This window comes from Lissotriton helveticus, chromosome 6 (genome assembly GCF_964261635.1).
Source record: "Lissotriton helveticus chromosome 6, aLisHel1.1, whole genome shotgun sequence".
Lineage (NCBI taxonomy): Eukaryota > Metazoa > Chordata > Amphibia > Caudata > Salamandridae > Lissotriton > Lissotriton helveticus.
In genome coordinates this window covers 391,254,943-391,277,624 of record NC_136067.1, presented here as the reverse complement: position 1 = coordinate 391,277,624, position 22,682 = coordinate 391,254,943, and positions in this window count along the sequence as shown.

Genomic DNA, 22,682 nt, shown 5'->3' with positions numbered 1-22,682 from the left:
CTGTGGAGTGTTTTCAAATTATGACTTGTAAATCGTTTTTGAGAAAAAGCAATGGTTTTAATATTGATGAGAAGGACATAATGGTGTCTGCTTCTTTATAAGGTAATTGAGAGTCTTTCCCATTTCAATGTAAGAAGTTTGTCTGTGGAGCAAATTGCTTGTAAATATGCTCCCACCTGTGCATGGCAAATTTAGATTTTGAATGTTTCCGTTACATAGGCATGTTAAAGGTGACTGAAACATGCTGCAAAGGCAATCAAAAAATGCTTTTATGTGTCTTAAGGACATTTTAAGTCATTTCCCCATGTGCAGTGTTTTCAAATTATGAGTTGAAAATCGTTTTTGAGGTAAAGGAATGTTTTCAAAATTTATGTGCGCCATATGACCCCAAATTTTTTTTTCAGGGGTGCAGCAGGGTGTTCTTGAGATACCCCTGCACCGTCGGAAAAATTCGTAATTTGCGATGAGGTAATTGCTAATCGCAAATTGCACCTTCATTCCTATGGGCCTCCTGCTGCATGGAAATGAATGGGTAATCTTGCTGAAATGCAAAGTCGAATCTGTATTTAAAAGGGTCTGCACCTCTGTACGGGTGTTCGCTATGTGAAGCACGAAAGTTTCACGGGCCGAACTCAAGGCCACCTCTCTCTGAGACAAAAGAGCTCTTATTCTTGCCATGCTGTTGAAATGTGCTCCCAAGGTTGGTATTTGTGGCCAGATTGAAAACTCCCTATGTTCATGTGTGGGAGGAAATAGAACATTTCTGCAGCAAATAACCCGTTCATTTACTGTTACGATAAAATGAATACTTTTAATTAACCCAGAACAATCTTCATTATTGAGCATCAAATAACTACCATTTTCCAAGAACTTGAACGTGGGGATGATAGCAGGAACTGGCGTGCCTTGCAACACGCAAGCCATATTTGGTCGGTGTTTGTTGCATGAACCGTGTAACTGTCTGTGCCTACACATTAGTGAATGATCTGGCGTCTCAGTGCATTCCTCTCCATTCAGATAAAGTTCTTGATCATCTTTGAAAATCTGTATGTGTATGGAAGCGACCAGACTTGATGAAGAAAACCACTACCTAAAGGTTAATAACGACCTATTGGTATATATTTCATACAATTTGAAAACTTATATAAAGCAAAAGGCAGCGTTATTAAACCGTGGATAAGGCACGTTGCCAAAGCAGTCAACCTTTTGGATTTATACTGGAAATGTTAAAGGAAGAATTACGGAGTAGGGCCTGTAAATCTTTAATAGACAACGAGTAAAATTACTCCAACCATCGTATTCCTCTAACTCCGGGATAGTAGGGGTGTTTAATTTTTTAGAAGTAGCCAATCCAAAGCATTTGGTCTGGGAAATTGTTTCATTCACAAACAACATATGTTTTGGGATGAGACATGCACGGTGGAAAGCCTCAGTGCCTTGTACCTGCCAGGTTCGTGAACCCCAAACTGATGTAGATCCTGGATATTTTTACTCTGTATTACGTTAGCATGGTCTCATTACTGGTTTAAACGCCATTTTTCCTTTTTTGTAACTTCTGCACACGACACTTAGTTGTTGCTTTAGCTTTCAGCCTACCTGCGTCAAGATCTATGCCTGCTTCAAGCAGGCGCAGGGTTTTGATGTAGCTTTGTCCTATCTGATTGTAAATGCGGCACACCGTGGGTGGCAGAGCAGCGGTGCACGTTAACTGGTGCATCCCTGGGGATGTGCTAGTTAATATAAATCTGCCCCTTTACATTTAATTATGTGCAGGGGACACAGAGTAGGTGAGGTTTATCCAAGGTTAAGAAGAGATGAGTCCTGTTCAGTGAAAAATTGAAGATAGGCTTCAGTATATTATATACTTAAGTAGTGTGTTAAGTTTTTGATGACTGTTATTAATTTACTGTTGGGTAATAGTGGTTAATAACATTTTTTATTATATTTTACCACAGATTCAACTGCACATTATTTCAAGATTTTAGGATGCCTAGCAAAGAAAGAGTAAGAAAGGCTGGAAAACGTCAAAGACAGCAGGAGCATGGAATATTGCAGCAGTCCTCTAACAAAAAGATTTGTCAAGTCACCAAGAAAGCACCGGGTAAGAGTCGAAAAACAGTCATAAGAAATATGTGTAGTAAAAAAAATATTACTACAGAAAATGTTTCACTCCAGAAAAGGAGACCGAATTCAAATGGTAAGGAAAGGCCAATGAGAAATGTTACTGCTAGAGTAAGAGATAACTCTATGCATGAAAGTAGAAGGAAACAACAGTTTAGGGATATTCGTAAACGAATGTTCCGCAACAGGATAATTGGGAATTTGTTAAAAAATATTAAGAAAGGTCAGCAGAAAGTGGTTTTTTATAAGAGAAAAAAAATAGTTGAGAAAGTTATTGATCAGGCCTTTGAAATTAAACGTAAGTTATTTATTTTGACAATCAATAGAATTAGGAAGCTAAACAAGGTAATTTATGATTTCAAAAGAAATAGTAGATGGAAGAGAATAGTTAATCGTAGTAATTTTTGTGAAGTTTTTTCTGGAGAATGGATGCATAGTTCAAGCTCTGAGGCATTTTTTAATGAGGAGAGTTATTTCCAGGATAATGATTTGGTGCATGCAGTTGACACCAGTGGTCGAGCTTATGAAGTGAAAGATGGTTGTCCAGTTGAAAAAGAAAAACTTGTGAGAACAGAGATAGAAGAGGTGTTAGGTAATGAGGTTTTAGGGAGACGTCCTAAGGGTCCTGTGTACACCTGGAAGTGTAGTAGTATTTGCAGTGTACGACAGGATTCCATCAATTTGCTTTGTGATTTTATACGGTCATTTAGTAAGAAAAGTTTGAAGCAGAAAATGAAGTTGTTGCAAGAATTAGATCCTTGCAGAGTGAGAGAAGTGATAGGTTTGCATGGTCATTCACTGGCTTGTCTTTCCAGGAGAGTATGCCAGAGTGTTTTTCATCATTTCAGGATGCTAGCAGTGCATCATAACAAAGTGAGGAAATTAGTTAGAATGTTGTATTATGCTAAGAGTCCAGCAATTATGCTAAAACAATTATGCGCTGCTCTTTTGCATGGTTCTGAAATAGATGTGAAAAATATATGTGAAGAAATTGAGTTTTGTTACTTTGGAAGTAAAGAGGAGAATGTTGAAATTGACCAAGAAGAAGAGAGTAATGTGGAAGATAGTGTACAGGTTTCCAGTACAGATAATTTCCAGAGGGAAATTGCGACGTTTGAGGTGAAATCAAGTGAGAGGCCAAATTTCACTTGTGTGTGTTGTCGACGCACTTATTATAAGAATCAGACTAAGTTAGTGGATTTATATGGAAAAAGTGAAAGGGAAAATAATAGTGAATGGAAGGATTTTACAACATACTTGATGGTAGAAAATTGTTTTGATTTGGGATTGGATCAACGTGTGTGTACTTATTGTTGTAACAAATTAAATCAAAACCAGATGCCTGCTAGAGCAGTTCATAATAATCTGGAATTGGTTGAAATTCCTTCTGAATTGAAGGATTTAAATACTTATGAATCTATTTTGATTCAAAGTATCCATCCCTTTCAGGCTATTGTAAGAATGGAGCCAAAGACAGGGAAATTGCCTCCATCAGATTTACAGAGAGGATTAAAGGGAAGAGTTGTTTATTTGCCTCTAGATTTGAAGAAAAACATTAACACAATTGGAGTAGAAAAAGTGGAAGAGGAACCTCTGGTTATCTTAGTTAATGGGGTTCCGACAAAGAATAAGAAAATATGGCAAGATTTAGTAGATGTTAGGAAAGTCAAAAGGGCAACATTGTATTTGAAAAAATATAATAAATACTATAAAAATGTATATGTTGCAGAAGAGGAAGTAAGTGAGGAAGAGGATAGCGATTTGTGTGCTGGTCAAATTGAGAAAGTAGAACCCTGTACTAGTGAAGAAATATATGAACATTATAGTGTTCATCCTTTGCATTCCAAGGAAGTCATGGGGAATGCTATTGAGTTGTTTCAAATGAAACAAGCGAAAGGGAGTCCCATTAGTGTTTGGGAGGAAAGTTTGGAAGCTCGGTGTTTCCCACAGCTTTTTCCAACAGGTCAGGGAGGAAGATATGATGAGCGACCTCATCAAATTCCTGCTTCTGAATACCGGACTTTGCGATTGTATGCAGGAGATCCTAGGTTTCGACAATGCATTCCTTATTTGTTTCATCTCCTGTTTGAAAGCGATCTGTCTGGACTGTCATATGCAGTGAACCACATCTTGAAAAGTGGTATACACATGCAAAACATCTCGGCAAGTGACTTTATGGATAAAGTCAATGTCCAAGACAGCATTTTGGATTCTCACCTGATTAATCTCATGGCGTGTCAGCGTGGTACTAATGAGTACTGGTACCGTCGTCATGGTGATTTAAAATGTATGCTGAGGAACTTAGGAACTCCCACATGGTTCCTCACTTTGAGCTGTGCTGAGTATGGCTGGGAAGACTTACTTGAATTTCTACGAGAGGCAAATGCTAACGTAGAAAACATCGAATTCAAGACACCCGGAGAACTGTGCTCTTTGGATCCAGTCAATGTATGTAGGTACTTCAATCATAGATTTGAAGGTATGATGTCTTTCATCATGAATAAGAAGAATCCACCTCTTGGAGAGGTGTTGGATTTCTTCTGGAGGAAGGAGTACCAAGCAAGAGGTGCTCCTCATATACATATGTTGCTGTGGATCAAGGATGCACCTAAATTTGGAACGGATGCAGATGACTCAGTGATGAGTTTCATAGAACAGTATTCTACGTGTGCTGTTCCAAACGCAAAGGAGAAAAAAAGCCTAAGAGAAAAAGTTCTACGTTTCCAAAGCCATCGATGTGGAAAGTACTGTCGTCGTAAATTCCGGAACAAAGACAAGTTCTACACCAAATGTCGTTTCGGCTTTCCACGATCGGTGATTTCTAAAGGAAGAGTGAACAGTTTGATGTCTTCGCTGCGACATAATGTGATGAAGAAATCACCTAAAAACACATACAATTTGAAGAGGAACGAAGAGTCTAAGTACATCAACGACTACAACCCGGTGATTTTGTCCATGTGGAATGCTAACATGGATATACAGTTTGTGGCTGATAACTGTATGGCTGTGGCTAGGTATGTGACATCTTACATCACCAAAAAAGAGAAGACAGAATTGAAGGATATGTGGGAGGACATTTCCCATGAAAAGAGCCTCAGCAAGAAGTTGTACAGTTTCAGTCTGAAGATGTTGTCGCATCGAGAAATCGGAGCTTACGAATGTTCTGACCGGTTGTCTTCAGCAAGTCTCTATGCCAAGTCCAGGAGTATCGTTTGGGCGAGTGTTGGTCTTGCTGCAACGCGTAATCGAGTTCTGAAACCTGTGCGGGAAATTGAGTATTTGGCGGAAAAGGAGCCAAACAGTACCGACATTTTGAAGAGCAACATGTTGGATACATATTATCCAAATCGAAGCAGTCACCTCGAGAATGTTTGTCTGTATGAGGTTCTGCAAAATTACATATTCAAGAGGAACATCAAAGAAGATACTGAGAAAGGAGTGTATGCTGTAATAGGAAGTGAGGGATGTCTGGTCAAGCAAAGAAAATGCCACTTGATAAACCATCGAAAATTGAGTGGCGAATCTCCTGAAAAAAAGGAGTTTTTCTATTTAGCACTTTTGCAACTTTTTAAGCCTTGGCGTGCAGAAGAGGAACTGCTTGGAGATTTCCTCTGTTACGAAGACTCTTTCAATGCTGCCAAGGAGACCATAGAATGTCCTGCTTTTCCCAAATATGTAGAAATGTTGAATGTGGAAATTGAGCAGGAAGCAACGATTGCAGCCGAGATTGCCAGAGACAGTTCTCAGGACAGTCAGAGTTCTGCTTCATTGAGTCAGGATCCACTAGGAGGACCTCTTATCGAAAATGAAGCTGCCACTGCTATGAATGAAGTGGAAAGAGCCATGGCACATGCTCAGGAGGATGCGGTTAACTTAGAAGAGTTGGAAAGACAACTCAACGTTGAGCAGAGGAAAATATATGACGAACTTACCATGCAAATTGATCATGGATTAAGTCATGATAAGAAAGAGTGCTCATGTACGTCGTTGAAGCCTGTCCGACTGTACGTGAGTGGAGAAGCGGGAACTGGAAAAAGTTTCCTTATTAAAGCAATTTCATGTTATTTGCAGGAAAGGACAGAGTCATCGCTGTCTTGTGTTGTCACCGCTCCAACTGGACTGGCAGCACATAACATTAAAGGGATTACTTTACATCGTTTACTGATGCTGCCAGTGGAGCATGACAACAAATTAGAATATCACAAGCTATCTGGAGATGCTTGTTTTGAAGTTTCAAGAGTCTTGAGGAAAATGAAACTTCTTATCATTGACGAAGTAAGCATGGTTTCCAATGTTATGCTTGCCTTTGTGCATTTGAGAATGCAAGAAGTTCTCAAAACAGAGTATGATGTGTTATTTGGTGGCAAACACATCATTGTTTTTGGAGATCTTCTGCAGCTGACACCAGTGAAAGGGCAACCTGTGGTCAAAATGCTCACGCATGAAGATACCAGGAAGTGCTTAGGGAGTATTGGCAACGTCAATATATGGTTAAACTTCAATTATGCTGAACTGCATGAAAATATGCGTCAGGCAAAGGATGAAGTTTACAAGACTATTCTACAAGATGTTAGAATTGGAAAAGTGACCGAGCATGGGAAAGAAGCTTTACATGCACGATTACTGACAAATTTATATCCAGACGAAGATGTTGTGCCTGAGAATATTTTTCAGAAAGTTACTGAGAAAAAATCTGGAATATGTTTGATGCCAACTCTTGCAGAATGTGCCAAATTCAACAACAAAATGTTGCATTTAGAAAAGCAAGAGATTGTGAAATTGGAAGCTATTGACAGAGTAGAGCATATGGGATCAACAATTATTTTGTCTGAGAATCTGAAAACAAAATTGGATTCATTAGAGAAGAGTATATCTAAAACTGCGGGTTTTGAAAAGACTCTGAATGTGTGCTTGAACTGCCGTATAATTTTAAGAAGGAATTTACATGTTGAAAGAGGTCTGGTAAATGGATCAATGGGTAATGTTGTTGATTTTGTGAAATACAGAAATAGAGATGGAATTGAATTTTTAAAAATTAAATTTGATGGCATTGAGGAAGTACAGCTAATTGCTCGTTGTTCTGCTAGATTTTTGCTTGTAAAAGACTTATATGTTCGTCGTAAGCAGTTTCCTGTTTGCTTGGCATATGCGGTGACAATCCATAAATCGCAAGGTTTAAGTGTAGACTGTGCATTGGTGAATATTGGCAGTTCTGTGTTCAAGGAGGGTATGGCATATGTGGCATTGTCACGAGTTAGGACTTTATCGGGATTGTACTTGATTGAGTGTGATGTCACAAACATTTGTGCGGATCTAGATTGTGTTAAGGAATACAATAGGTTGAGAAGAGAGTATGCGCCACATTTGCCTCAGTATCCTTTGTTTGAGAAACGTGTGGTAGGCCGGAAACGAAGAAATGTGACCAATACTGGGGAGGTTGTAGCAAAAAGACGAAAAGTTGATGAACCTGAAATTATAAGCAGAAACAAAAAGGATTCTGTTGAAGATGTTGTTGGTTTTCAATTTGAAAACAGTTCTGGTGTCAACTGCTATGCTAATGTAGTGGTTAATGTTGTCTTTTCTCTAGAAACTTTAAAAGAACAGATTGTGGTCAATTCGGATCAAAGATTTTGCAGTTTGTTAAATTCTGTGTTAGAGAAATGTAGCACTGATAGAACAAACATAGAAAGTGTGTCTGAAATTCGAAATCTGTTAGACAGATGTTCAGGCCAAACACAATTCTCTCAAAATAGTCAGCAAGATTGTCAGGAGTTTTTAATGTATATGCTTGATGTATTGCATGATGAAGGTGTAGATGTAGATCACCTGTTTGGGCTTTCTTATCAATGGCAGCATGACTGCGAGAACTGTAGGGTATCAGCTACTACTAGTGTAGACTCAGAAAGATTTATATATTTAACTTTGCCAGACAGTAAATCAGTCTCTTTTAATAAGCTAGTAAAAGCAGCTGATCACAACATGGAGTGTAGCCAATGTAAATCTGAAATGATGTCCACTTTATTTATACGAACATATGGCCAGTATGTCATTTTAATGTTCCAACGATGTAGGCCTGATGGAACAAAATTGACAACTTTAATTAAAAATTTTGTGGCTTCACAGTTGTCAATATCAGGAAGGACTTTTGTAACTGTAGCAATTATATATCATGATGGTCCTTCAATAACATCAGGACATTATACAGCTTATTTAAAGTGTAGAAATGGCTGGTCATTCTGCAATGATTCTGTTTTAATTTTCAAAAAAAAATTGCCATATGACCTTAAAAACTCTTACCTGGTGTTTTTAAAACCAAAATTTTAGGGAAAGAATCTCGGGATGTGCTCTGAGGAATTTCAAGAAGTTCTTATGGCTCCTACACTATTTGGCCTTGAGGATAAGTGTAGTACAGAGACATAACTTCTAACCATAAGACTGGACGTCATGGAAAAATAACTGCACTTTGAATGAGTTCAGAAAAACTATTTCTTTTTATAAGCTAATTGAAGCAGCGAATCAAAACATGGAGTAGAGGGAATGTAAGTCTGCAATGCTGTCTACTGTTTTACATTGCTTTGTGATTAAAAGTGATGTAGAGAATTAAATAATTGTACTAGTCATAAAGGTAGTGTAAGTCTGCTTCATAGTAAGCAGTATCAGTGTGATAGGAAATGTAGAACATGATTGAGCAAGAAGGGGAAGATATTACTAGTCCAGGATTGTGTAAATGATCTTCAACATTTTAATTCTGAAAGTTGCGGAAATGCGAAAAGACGGGATTGGCTTACAAGAAATCCAAGAGTTATACATGGCTCTGACACGATTTGGCCTTGTGGAATCGTGTGGTAGAGAGCGAGAAGTCATTTATTGTATGTAACATGTTTTTGAAAACGATGGAGGTTTTCTTTCAGAAAGTGGCGGGTTGAAAGTAATAACAGCACAACAGAGTGTAAGCTGTTCATAGGACATCCTTGGCCGTCATGGAAAGTAAGTTAACTTTAAGGAGTTCTGAATTCTGATTTGTAATGTATGGGTTTTTTAAACACAATCATTTTGATTGTGTTTTTTTTTCCCCGCTGTTATATGATGAATACCTTCAAGTCACTGTTTTAGTGAAATTTGATACATTCTGAGAACAGCAAAAATAAACCATTTAACATGTATAATTAATTCTGTTCTGTTTGCATTTATGATGTACATGTAGAACTGTGTAGGAGGCATGGAGAAGGTGAGGCTTCTGTCAGTGTCAAAGTTGTTGCATACAGTGCTCATATTCTACGTAGTCTTTTATATTTCATTACTTTAACTGTTTCTGACAGATCTAAAAAAATTTTTTTTAAAAGAACAGTAAGTATAAGGGAAGGAAACAGACAGTTATGTTAAAAGAAACACAGCTATAGGGAATAAACTAGGGATACTGTTACCCGCAATCCTCTGCTGATGATGTCACTGAGCATGTCATGAATGATGTAATATGTGACATCATCAGCAGTGGATTACGGGTAATAGTATCTCTAGTTTACTCCCCTATAGCTGTCTTTCTTTTAACATAACTGTCTGTTTCCTTCCCTTATACTTACTGTTCTTTTTTATAAAAAAAAATTTTTGGTTCGCTTCCGGTTCGCGTACCGGGGAGCGAACTGGGAAGCGAACTAAGAGAAATAGAGGTTGGCACAGTTGCAAATATTGTACCAATTTTTTTATAACGGGGAGGTAGTTCTGAAAAGAACTTTTTTTTAAATTGTTTTTGTTGTTTTATATTTTTTTTATTATTTTTCTGAACATTTTTTTTACTTTTTTTGAATTTTTCTGAACAGTTTTATATTTTTTTTGTTTTTTTTTCGGAGGGGGCAACGAAAACGATTCATTGTAAAGGGCTCAACAGGAGGAAGAAAACAAAAAAAAGAATTTATTGTTTGGTGAGTTTCGGACAAACATGAGCATGATTGTTAATAGCTCTGTTGATCAGAGTGATGCTACTTTCTGCGTAGCAAATGATTCCACTGCAATGTACGCAGACTTGTTTTACTTCACGAAATCTCGTTTGTATATTTGGCACCATCTCCCTGCCCTCTGGTCCCGTTACTTCCGGTACAACAGATCTTCTGGCCATAATAGGGAGATTATCTAGGTCGTCCTGTTCCTCTTCTTCCTCTTCTTGCTGAATTATAACTTTAGCAGGTGGTCCACTCTTCCTTGGATGTGGTGGAGGTGGTGGGGAAGCACCAGCTGAAGCTAGTAAAGAAGCCATTGCTCACTGGTAACAAAGGGTCTTTCTCTCACAATGATGAAAGTCAGAGTGAGGAAAGAAGGAGGGATTTTCACCATTTGGGAAAAAAAATAGTTCTCAACCAATGAAAAGTGTTCATTTTAGATCATATGACCTAGTCTTACATCATTAGGAAACCGAAAGTGAAATGAACCAATGAAAAGTGTTATTACCAAGTCACATGACCTGCTGTGTTTACGTTACGCGCTTTGCAGGGCCTCCCGGTTTGCTTCCAGAAACCTGTGCTTTGCGACTCGGTAAGCGTACGAGTTCGCTAACGTAGCACGTCATATGACGTATCACGCGACAACGCGAAACGTCATGCGGACGGGAGGCGTCACGATGTTGTTTTCTAACGCGGCAGTTGCGGTAAAGAAACGTTTACCGGCTCGCGGTCTATTTCGCGGCATCAAGGTCAGCTAACGGGAAGCTTCCCGATTCGCGAAGCGGGAACGAAGAAAAAAAAATATTTAAAAAAAAAAATTATTCATAAACATATAAAATATATTTTTGGATTTAAAGAAGAATACATTTTACAGCTACAGATATTAGCTGTTAAAAAACCAATGAAATTCACTGAAAAAACCATAGGTTATAGACCATATATAGTTAGGAATTAGCATTTACAAAACCTTGAAAATTCACTGAAAAAACCATAGGTTATAGACCATATATAGTTAGGAATTAGCATTTAAAAAACCTTATTTTACTCACACAAAACCATTGAAATTCCATATATAGTTAGTTGCACTAACTATATATCGCGCACCCGTAATCCACTGCTGATGATGTCACATATTACATCATTCATGACATGGTCAGTGACATCACTGATGACATCACTGATGACATCTCAAATGACATCACTGATGATATCTCATTTGACATCAATGGTCACATCAATGATGATATCATTAATGTGACAATACAATGCATCTCCTCACACTTTAATATAACCTCTGTTACACCCAGTGTTAAATACAGAGTATAATTTTTGAAACCATTGACACACCAATACTAGTTACTACATACCCACTCACTGATTCCTATGTCTACACACACATTCACTCATTCACCCATACAATCATTCATACATACAATCACTCATCTTTACAACACTATCATATGCACTCATACACCTATACAGACACTCACACTCTGCCACTCATCCATGGAGTTACTCACACACCTAGTCAGTCCTGTAAAGAATCAATCACAGTTCCATTTTCTAATCTACACAGTTAAACATAGAGTACCTTACATTTTAAAACATATACTAACACATACTTACTCTCTTATAGAATCACTGATACAAGTACACATTGATCTGCACAGAGTCACACACCTCCCAGCCAGTCATACACACACTCAGTCTCCCATACAAATACTTGTGCAACCAATCAATAACCCATATAGCTACTTATATAGCTACTGATCAACACATGCAGCAGCTTGCACAACAACAGACATGCTGATGCACACTTTCAGACAGTTTAGTCACTAACCCGTGCATTTAGTAAGACGCATTTAATCACTCACTCATACAGTCAATCACGCACCTACTAAAACCTTCATTGAGACACTTATACATCCACTCATTCTTCAATATGTAAAACATATTTAAACTTTACAGAAACACATAATCACTGGATGTTGTCATCAGTGATGTCATTTGAGATGTCATCAGTGATGTCATCAGTGATGTCACTGACCATGTCATGAATGATGTAATATGTGACATCATCAGCAGTGGATTACGGGTGCGCGATATATAGTTAGTGCAACTAACTATATATGGAATTTCAATGGTTTTGTGTGAGTAAAATAAGGTTTTTTAAATGCTAATTCCTAACTATATATGGTCTATAACCTATGGTTTTTTCAGTGAATATATATATATATATATTTCAACTTGTAAATGCCACTGAAAATGACGGCGAATGAGCTTGGAAGTTGGCTCTTGGACTGCGGGCACAGATGTTACAGTCTGTACTGTTGACAGCCAATGAGCATGGAACTTGCTAATCTTTTTCACTTAGTTACCCATGTTTGACTGCCCACTAATAGATAGGACCAGTACAAGCATTGCAGACACCGCCTGCTGCAGCCAACAGAATGAAACCACGCTGGGGGATGCTGAACCTGTGTGCAGTTGTTCGTTTGTGGCAGCAAACCCGGAGATATTGTTATCAATCAGTGCGTAGGGGTTGTTAAGCTGAGGTCGAAATGTGATGAAAGGCACTCGCCAGCTGGCTGCCAACTCAAGCTGGGTTGCCATTGCCACTTCTAATGCTTTTTTTGCAAGCAGCTGAAGTGTGCTGCCTGCTCAATACACACTGCCAGTTGTCAAACGTTTACTCTGGCAGGCGAGACACCAAATAAACCCAATTATCACATTCTGACCCATATATACTTTACAGCACATTTTAATATAAAGTTGTAAGCAGCAAGCTCTTTAGTACTCCACAGTGATCCCTTATGGGAGGGGGAAGGTGTGTTCAATCACAGATGCCCCCAATGTGTAGCCCCTACGGATTTCCTCTCTCTCATTCTCAGTATTATGTGACCAGTCTGCAGAGGCAGCAAGAGAGCAGGGAAAACACACACATTAGTAAATCTATTAAATTTCGCCTTTGTGATTAACAATAAAATAATCTGTTTTATAGTAAGTTGTAGTTGGCTGAATAGTTTTACAATATAAGATATAGAAAGTCTGTTGACCCCTTGGCTGCAACGTGTTTTCCCCCCGCTGTGTGGGGGGAGGGGGGCCGCGCGCAGCACCGCTGTGTTGTTGCAGAGCTTGGCTCATCGTGGGGCGCGTCGGAGCTGCCCTCGGGACAAGCTGAGCTCGTCACGCCACACCTGTTTTTCGAACGTTCAGCACAGCGGGGTAATTATCCCAAAGTGCGAACGTTCCAACGGCTGTGATGAGCTCGGCTCGTCGTGGGGGCGGCTCGGCCGTCCCTCGTGGCGGGCTGAGCTCGTCAACAGCACACAAGGGGTTAAAGTGTTATGTGTTATAACTTGTTTATGTACGAAAAAGCAATATATTGTGCTGTTACTAGTGGTATTATAAAGCGGGGAGATTAGGTAAATGGTGGAGGACAAAGATAATGTTTTCATGTACCTGATAAGTAGGCTTTAAAATTGGTGCAGCTATGGGGAGAATAGGTAAAGGGTGGATGAAAAACCATACAAATACAGCGTAAGCGCTGTTTTTGCAAATCCAAATAAAATAAGATTATGAACACTAGATGAAAAAGAGTTGTATGTGTTTTTGGCCATTGTTAAGATGAACAAATGAAAATTAACTTTACATTTTTCAAATGAGCATTTGAGCAATTGTGCAGTATAAGTGAAAGAAACATAATGAAAGTGAGATTATTTTTTTATTGAGATGGGCACTTAAAAAAATATTACAGATTTCTCTTACAAAGTTATTTTTTTGTACTGCTTATTTTTTTTGTTGCTGCAAAAAATAAAATGTGAGCATAAACTTTGAAAGAATAAAGAGAATATATAGAAAAAAAAAATTTCACAATTCCAGTATCTGTTTTTATAAGTTTTGTAAAATTTGTGGGCCCAATCTGTAATTTTAGGAAGATATAAATTAACTGATATGTCAAATAACTTGGTAGTACATATACAAATATTTTCTTGTGCAAGTTCCACTTACTTGGATGGGTAGATGGTATAGTTTATGGTAGTAAAGTGTTGCTTCAGTAACAATCTCTGTGTCGTCACAAACGCAATCAGTGTAGTAGTTAATGTAAAATTATGGGCAGCCCTTTTTATACGTGTTTATTGTGGTAGATGAAAATTTAAACAAAAATATGTGTTGGAACGTACATTTTCAAGTGAGTTTTATTGTGGATGTGTAGTTTATTTTTTTGTTTGTAAAAATAAATCATTTATTCCACTTCCTGTTGTACAACGAGAGCCATTTTTATTCAGGAAAGGTGAATATGAGGGGTTAAAATAGAGGTAGGACTCAGTGGTAAACATTGTATTTGGGAAGGAATTTTTGTAATAATTGACATATTGAGTCATGTTTCATTTTTGAAGTTTATTTGTAGAATGTGTTTTGGAAAATATTACTTTCTAAGTTTTTTGTTATTTTTAGAATGTGTTTACATTTTTTGGTATTTTGTGACTGAGAGTACTTTTCTGCATTGGATGTAACAACGCGTTGTGCCAGGTATGCGTGCTGTGGTGGTACATGTTTATGGTATGTGGGGTATTGACATGTTTAATGATACTCTATGTATATGCGTGGTAGTGTGCTTTGAGGTGAAAACGTGCATTGTAGTAGTAAGTGCTCTATTAACGTAACATTATGGCTGCTGTCGGAATCCTCCAGATTAGCTCAGGCCACCATGCTACTGAGGAAGCTAATATTTTTATGAACAATTTACCAAAGAATAATATAGAAAAGTGTTGTTAAAATTTTTAACATAGAAATGCATAATAAGTGGATGTTAGGAAATGTGCTTTATTAAAGTGCAAAAATGGAAATACTGCTTAAATTGCAGAAAGCTATCATTACTATTGTTCTCCAACTTCTAGAACACACTACTCTTTTATTCGCCTCCATCCCTTTAAGAAAAATAAATGCCTTTCATAAATAGTGATTGTTAGACCTGGCACCTTGGCGTGGGTCTTCCTTCCACTTTTTGCTGTTGCATCATGTGTTTTTGCTGGTGTTAGATGCTTTGGGTACTGTGCCACTGCTGTCCAGTGCACAGTGCAAGTGCTCCCTATTGTAAATTGATGTATGGATTAGTGACTCCAAGATTGGCTGATTTGGTTTACTTGTCAGACCCTAGTACACAGCACTGAGTGTGCCCAGGGCTTGTAAAACAAATGCTGCTGGTGGGCTTGCAGCACTGGTTGTGCCACCCACAGACGCAGCCTGTAAAAGTGTGTCCCAGGTCTGCTATTGCAGAGCCTGTGTGCAGCCGGGTACTGCCATGCTGACTGGGCAGGTGCACCCACTTTCCAGTTCCTAAACCTTCCCTTTTCTTCATATCAGACACCCCTTTAGTAGGCCCAAGAGCAGGTTGCATTATAAGTATACGGTGGGACAAGCTCTGATGTGTGTGTCATGTCCTAATAGTGAATTACAGCCATTTTTGTTTTTCACTATTGCAAGGCTACTTGTCCCCCATAGTCCAGAATGGGCAGTTTGATTATTACATCTTATAATCCTAACTGAATCAGGGAACTAGGTAGAAATTTGAGTTTAGTATGCCTGAACTGAGAATGATAAAATAAATATTTTAGTGAAGTTGGTTTTAACATTCTGTGTTTGAAAATACCATTTTTAGAAAGTTAGTATTTTCTTGTCTAACCATCCAAGCCTGCCTCTACTAGGTTGTGTATTCCTTGTCTGGAGTTTGAGTGACAGGGGCTGGGGGATTCCAGGAGATAGGTTGTATTAGCACAGGGCTGAATAGAGAGATCTACATGTAGATGGGTGGGAGGAGCTGCACCTGGGACCTAAATAGGGCTGTGCCTTCCCTCCACAATGCTGACTCCACCTCCTGTGGCGCGTCTGATGTCTCTGCCCTGCAACGTTAAAGCAAAGAAGGACTCACGTAAACAGAGTGCTCCAGGACTGACCAGAACTGGTTTGGACTAAGCAAAGGCCTCTCTGCCTTCAGAGAATGAAGATAAACTGTGTATAAAAGAGGGGACCCAGACCCCAGAACTTTAGATCACTTTTGGGAAACAAGAAGAAACCTTTGCTGAGGAGAGTAACCAGAGGGACTGAGGGGAGCCTATCCCTAAGCTGAAGTGCTGCTTGGGCAATTGGCCTGCAGTGGTAGCCTGACTGCCAAAGAGAGGAGAGAGGAACTTTGTGTGTACTTTCATCAACTTGTGAAGGATCTCCAAGGGCTTGAGGAAGAGCTTGCCTCCTGCTGAAGTCTCAGGGACAACAGACTTCAACCACCAGCTCCCCAAGAGTTCTTTGGAAGTGCCTGCAGTTGTATTGGGCTTTCTGAAGGACTCTGTGACGCAAGGAGCTGGAAGCGCGACTCACGGGAAAGAAGCGTGTCGCCGGCGCAGCCGCTGCCATCGCATCACTTTAGAAGGGTGTTGCCGCTGTAGCTGTAACCTCGCAGAAGCGTCTCGCATCACCGGAGAAGTGTGGTGCCGCCGCTGCAGCTGCTGCCGTCGCATCACTGAACAAGGATGTCACCGCTGTAACTGTCGCATCGCATCACAGAAGCGTCTCGCATCACCGGAAAAGAGTGCCGCCTCCGCAGATGCTGTCGTCTCATCATTAAACAAGTGTGTCGACGCTGCAGTTGTCGCATCACCTCACCAGAGCGTCTTGCATCACTGGAGAAGCATGTCGCAGGGCCGGTCGTGGCTCAGAAGAATCGTTGAGTCGCCGCACGGCCGTCGGGCGTGCACGCATCATATTGCATCAAGGAGAAGACGCCATCTTTGTTTTCATAGCACCAGTTCTTCATCGCATCACGGCGTTGTGAGCTGCATCGCCACGGAAGAGCAGTAAAAAAACGACGCATCACGGTCCCTGCATGTAAGGGACCGACGCATCACCTTCCCTGCAACACTTTCGTTGTATAGTGTTACGCATCCAAAGGTACATTGAACTCAAAAAGTGTCGCATTTTAACACCTAAAGAGAACTAAGCTAATTCTACCATTTTAAGTACAGTATTGTGGATTTTTGTCATTTGTGGTGTTATGATGAGTCTATATAAAGAATATTTATTTTTTTATATAAAACTTGTGTGGTATCCATTTGTAGTGTTGTCACTGGGTTACTGTACGTGCTCACAAAATCTTTACACACTGCCTCTGAGATAAGCCTGTCTGCTCGTGCCAAGCTACCAAGGGGGTGAGCAGGGGTTATTATAGCAGTGTTCCCCCTTACCCTGATGAGATGCTTTCTTTGCCACATATTCATAATAAACAAGTGTATTAATGAAAAGAAAATGCTTGATGCAGCTTACATGTTGTGATCTAACCAGGACATACTGGAATTCATAGGGCAGCTCATTGTTGCACATTGGGACACCATACAGCTAATAGAGAAGGCTTTCCAAAGGTTCCCATGATAACCTTCATAGATGTAGCTTTTTGTAATAAGTTTTAGCAACCTCTGAATAATTTCATGTTGGCATGGACATTTACAGTGAGACTCGAGGACGAAGACTACAGACCATCCGAAAATCATCCTCCTTCGAATGCTGATGACATGTTAACCTGTTTTTGCACCATGTTTAGTGGTCTTTCTAAATAGTATGTGTTCATATCTATAGAGTCAAGGCATTCTATGCACTCCTAGCCTGTCATGCCCCTTAGCACTTCGTTGTGGTAGCTCAAATCACCATTAGATTTTGCTGACAGTGATTTTCTTTGACTTCTTACACGAAATGAGGGTACTTTCTGTCTTTATGCCGATCATAGCTACTGCTATGATTTCTCTCAACCTGTCACTCACTTATAAATTTGCTACTGCAACTGACTTGAGGACTTGGCTGAGTCTCCAGAACTACACTTTATGGGAACTTCGCTCCTCTTCTCAGTTTTCCGACTTTGCTCGAAAATTCTACTTGCTCATTTCCAGAAGGAACTCTTTATAAGTTCTTGTTAGGATAGGATAGGTCCTTTAGATGAGAATAGAGACTATTTTCTGAATAGAACACACTGTTAATTTCTATGTATGTTCTAACCAATCTTTTTGATCATTTCTGTAATTGATCTGATCTGACTAACCTAAATAAAAAAATATATATATATATTGACTACTCTCTTAAGGAGGAAATAAAGTTTTAAAACTTCACCAACCCTCTCTTGATTGGCTGAAAATCAAATGCAAAAAATTATATTGTTGTTGTGTAAAAAAATACTCCATTCTAACACAGTGGCAATAGTTCAACGACTTAGGAAGGTGCGGAAATTCCAGGGTTGTTAAGTAAGTTTGAAGTGATAATATTTTCTGCACTTGCACTGTAGCAGGAATTCCGTTCTCCTACAGAACTGTGCGTAGAGATTTGGAACCTCAGTGAATTAGGGTGACCCAAAACTCAACTCAGTACCCAAAATCCCCTTACCGAGCTAGCTACAGTGTCTCATTGGTCATAACAAACTCCCAATGTTTAGACAAACCAGAACATGAACTTAGAATACCTCAGGTATCGTGGAACACATGAACACTCTTTCGTTATACAATCATTTCAAACCAGAACATGGAGTAAATGAGGACACGTGCATATTTGAAATATTTATTTACTAATGCCGTTTTCTCAAACGCAGTATCTTAGATAATACAAGGAAACATATTATCAGAAGCAAAGTTATCAGCATAGTTACTAGTCCATAGAAAGCAAAAGGTGACAGCATGCTAAAATGCTGAAATGAATAGAAGTTAGCAACACCTAATTCTCACCCTCCCTAACTAGCATAGGATATTATTATCTAAGAAGGTCTCTTTGGGTTTTAGCAGGGCGTCCCCATACCTCAAGATCCTAGTGTGAAGGGATCACATCATCTTCCACCAGCTCTCTGCATGCGAACCGCATCAAGTGTGTATCGTGTGCTCTAAGCAAAGCAATATAAAATGCGCCTAAAGCCAGAATTTGGCAGAAGCTGCACTTATGTTATGTCTATGAAGGTGCGAAGATCAGACCTTACAACAATACTGTGTCTAGTTATCCTTGAGCCTTCAGCACTCACTTTACAGACATAGTTTACCAAGCAAAGCTGATATTAGAGCAATAACATATTATTCTCAACTAAATCACAACGCTCTTCTAGGCTGAAAGCTAAAACAACAATTATGTGTCGTGTGTAGAAGCAGCAAAAGGTAAAATGGCGTTTAAACATTAAATAAGCTCATGCTAACTTAACACGGTATATAGGTAAGCAGTAACTATATGACAGCACTATGTTTATTGGTATCTGATCTGCCGATACAGAGGAGTCTTTGTCTCTCCAGAAATTAAGACAGGCCCCACTGTAGGCAGGAGGGAGGCACCGCAGTACTCCAGCCGAGAAGAGAAGGGAAAATCCAATGCTCCAGTTTGCATCACAGGCAGGCAAACAACAGTCTCTCCCCCTCCCCTGGCCTTGGCTCACCGCATAAAGTATGCCTGCTCCCGCTGCAAATATGCATCATCTCCAGGCATGAGAGTTAGTGCTTCACTGAAGCCCGTGTAGCGCCCCGCGCAACAGCAAAGGAGCTGCATGCAAACGTTGGAGCACGCACACTGCACCTACTCACATTGTGGAGTCACAAAAAGGAACAGGCACTAAGGAGAGGGGAAGGGGATTTTAAAAGTTGTGAGGAAGTTGTGAAGGGAGGCACAGGGGCCTAAACCTGATTTACGGGGTGGGTAATGTTGTTTAACTCAATACTCGGCCCTAATCACCCAAATTACACAAGAGTTTTAGTACACAGTTATGATATATAGGGCAATTTCTATCCACAAAGAGTACAAGTTAGATTATTAGGAATTCCTGCTTAAACAAGAAATAATAATAAGAAATAAAAAGGAGGGTGTTCTTGTGGAGTTTCCACCATCTGGACATGTTTTGGATAATATTATTTTTGGTCTCAAATAAAACAAAAGAACAATCCAGGAAGTAGACGCTATCATCATGTTGTCAATGTTGTGAATAGAAGTAAAAGAGGTTCTCTAGAGTCACCAGCACTTGTCACATGTAAGCATGTAAGGACCATTTTTATCAAACAAGGCATGGGGACAGTAAGATCTGTAGTAACAAAAGCAGGGCTAGCAGGTAAAAAACATTTCAAGTAGGGGAATATGGAAGATCTTTAGGCGCACATGTTTTAAATTGGTGTCAGATAAAGACACCAAGGACCTCTATCAGGAGTGACAGTAAAAGAAGGATGATATATATTGATATATATTGTCACTAGATGTTCTAGTGAACATGGTTTCCAGCAGCATGGGTAGGTGTTTGGGCAACTGTAATTTTGTAACTGAAAGTAAAGTAGCCTGGAATGTGCGCTCTCACACACAGGGCAGTGAAAGTGTGTGGTAGCATTGTTGGTTTGACAGTATAAAACTATAATAACTGAGATACTGAAATTGACCTTAGTGACTTAGTCTTACTCAATGTACCAACATGCATCTCAGTGGCTTGCTGAGAAAGCTACTAAACACAAAAATGACATCAATAGTATCGTCAACGTAAATGATAAACAGAATGAATGATACTGTCAATGTGCTCCATACCACAGCTAGTTATTCCCTTCATGATAACTTGTTGAATTGGGAGCAAATCAGAACTGTGAAAATACAACACTGCGGGGCATATTATCAAGTAGGGCGATAGGCAGTTATCGGCCGCTGAGCGTCGATAATTCTCTCACCCTATTAGCAAGCTGTCGCTAACTGATGTTAGTGACAGCTTTTAGGCGATAGCGAGCGGTTTGGGGCCCGCTTTGCATGTCAGCGATGTTTATTGCTAATGACATGCTAACGTCGCTATCGTCTATTAGCAAGGCAGGCGTAGCGATGGAAATATTTGCGCTAAGCGCGAATATTTCCAAACACTAACACCTGCCCAGACCAGTTCTTAGCCATGTTATCCAATGGGAGGTGGATAACATGGCTAAGAGCATTTCGTCGCTAACGATTTTTTTATCGCTGCCTATCGCTGGATATGTTAGCGGAGAAAACATGATATTGGCAACATTTTTCTCCATTGTGCTAAAATATCCAGCGATAGCGGCGAAATGCGTGAATATCGCTGAGAATACAGCGATATTCACGCATTTCGCCGCTATCGCTGGATATTTTTAGCACAATGGAGAAAAACGTTGCTAATAGCATGTTTTCTCCGCTAACCTATCCAGCGATAGGCAGCGATAAAAAAATCGTCGCTAAGCCTATTTAGCGATAATTATCGCTACTTGTTGGTAATATGCCCCTGCATTGGTTACGAATCGACAGGCCCACACTGTTACACCCATACATCAGACGTAACATTAAAGCAGCGTTCTGGTTTAAGCGGATCCAACTGGCATAACCAGTTCAATGGTTCTTTCCTGCACCCATTCTAATTATTGTCCAATACTCCACTTGTCTCACAACTGAAGAGTGAACTAAAAAGTGGTGGCCAGTAATAAAACATGAAAAAACAAGTGAAACACAAAATAGTTCATGCGAGGGTAATTACCTAGTGAAAATGCGACCAGCTCCGCTGTCAAACGTGCCGGTATTCAACACGCTGTGAACCCATAGCAAACCCCATTGGTGTCTTCTGACCACGATATAGCATAATCCAAATTTCAATGTGGGTGCGCAATATGTTGCAGAAAAACAAGGAATCCTGAACATGAAATGAATCAAATCAAAGATGACTAGTAATGCAAATCCATATAAAAAATAATTAGGCCTCGTAGTTCTAAGATCCTGTCAAGAATTTCCAAGCAAAATATCTGCATTGTATTTTCCACCAAACCTATATTGAGGATGGACCTCTAATATGCATGTGTATGGCATTCGATGTCTATTTTATTATTGCTGGCAAAGTATTGATATTGCGCACATCAACAGTTATTCCACACCACAGCTGCTGCTATAATACGATCATTTGACAGTAAATGAGTATTACTTGCAAAGTTCTAATATTGCCTACATCCTTCGATCATTATGTACAACAGTTGTTGCTATAATACGATCATTTTTGCGGAAGTCAATTAGTCATTCTATAACAGAAAATATGCTTAAACATGTATCATGTGGTGAAAGGGAAAAAACAGGTTATCACAATTGAGCTTACTTTGTGTCTGGCTGACCTCTGTACACTGTGTCACCTGCACAAATAAATCCTGTAATACAACTGAAGAGTGATCAAAGAGAAAAAGGACTGTCTGTGTTTAATCAAACTTCCCTATCTACTTGACACAGGTGCCCGCAAGCTGATGTATGTGTAAGGAAGCTGCCCCACAGTAACTTGGTAACCATGCGATCCCTACCCAAAAAGATAAAAACATGGAAGAATAGAGAAACTGGTGAACTGAAATTACTGTATACCAAGATAAGAGTTCATGTCTTGAAGCCATAAAACACATCTCACAAGTGACACAACATCTCTCATTTGCCGTTTAAGGTAACAGAGTAACTAATTTGTTGATCCAAAAGCTTGCTCCTTGAGACACATTTTTGTATGTTGATTTCAGGGTTTGGTTTTATCAACTCCAGTACTTGGTAGCATAATTGTGCTATATTGTGTTTATATTCTAGAAAATGTGTGGCAAAAGCAAGAGTTTTTGTTCTTATTCT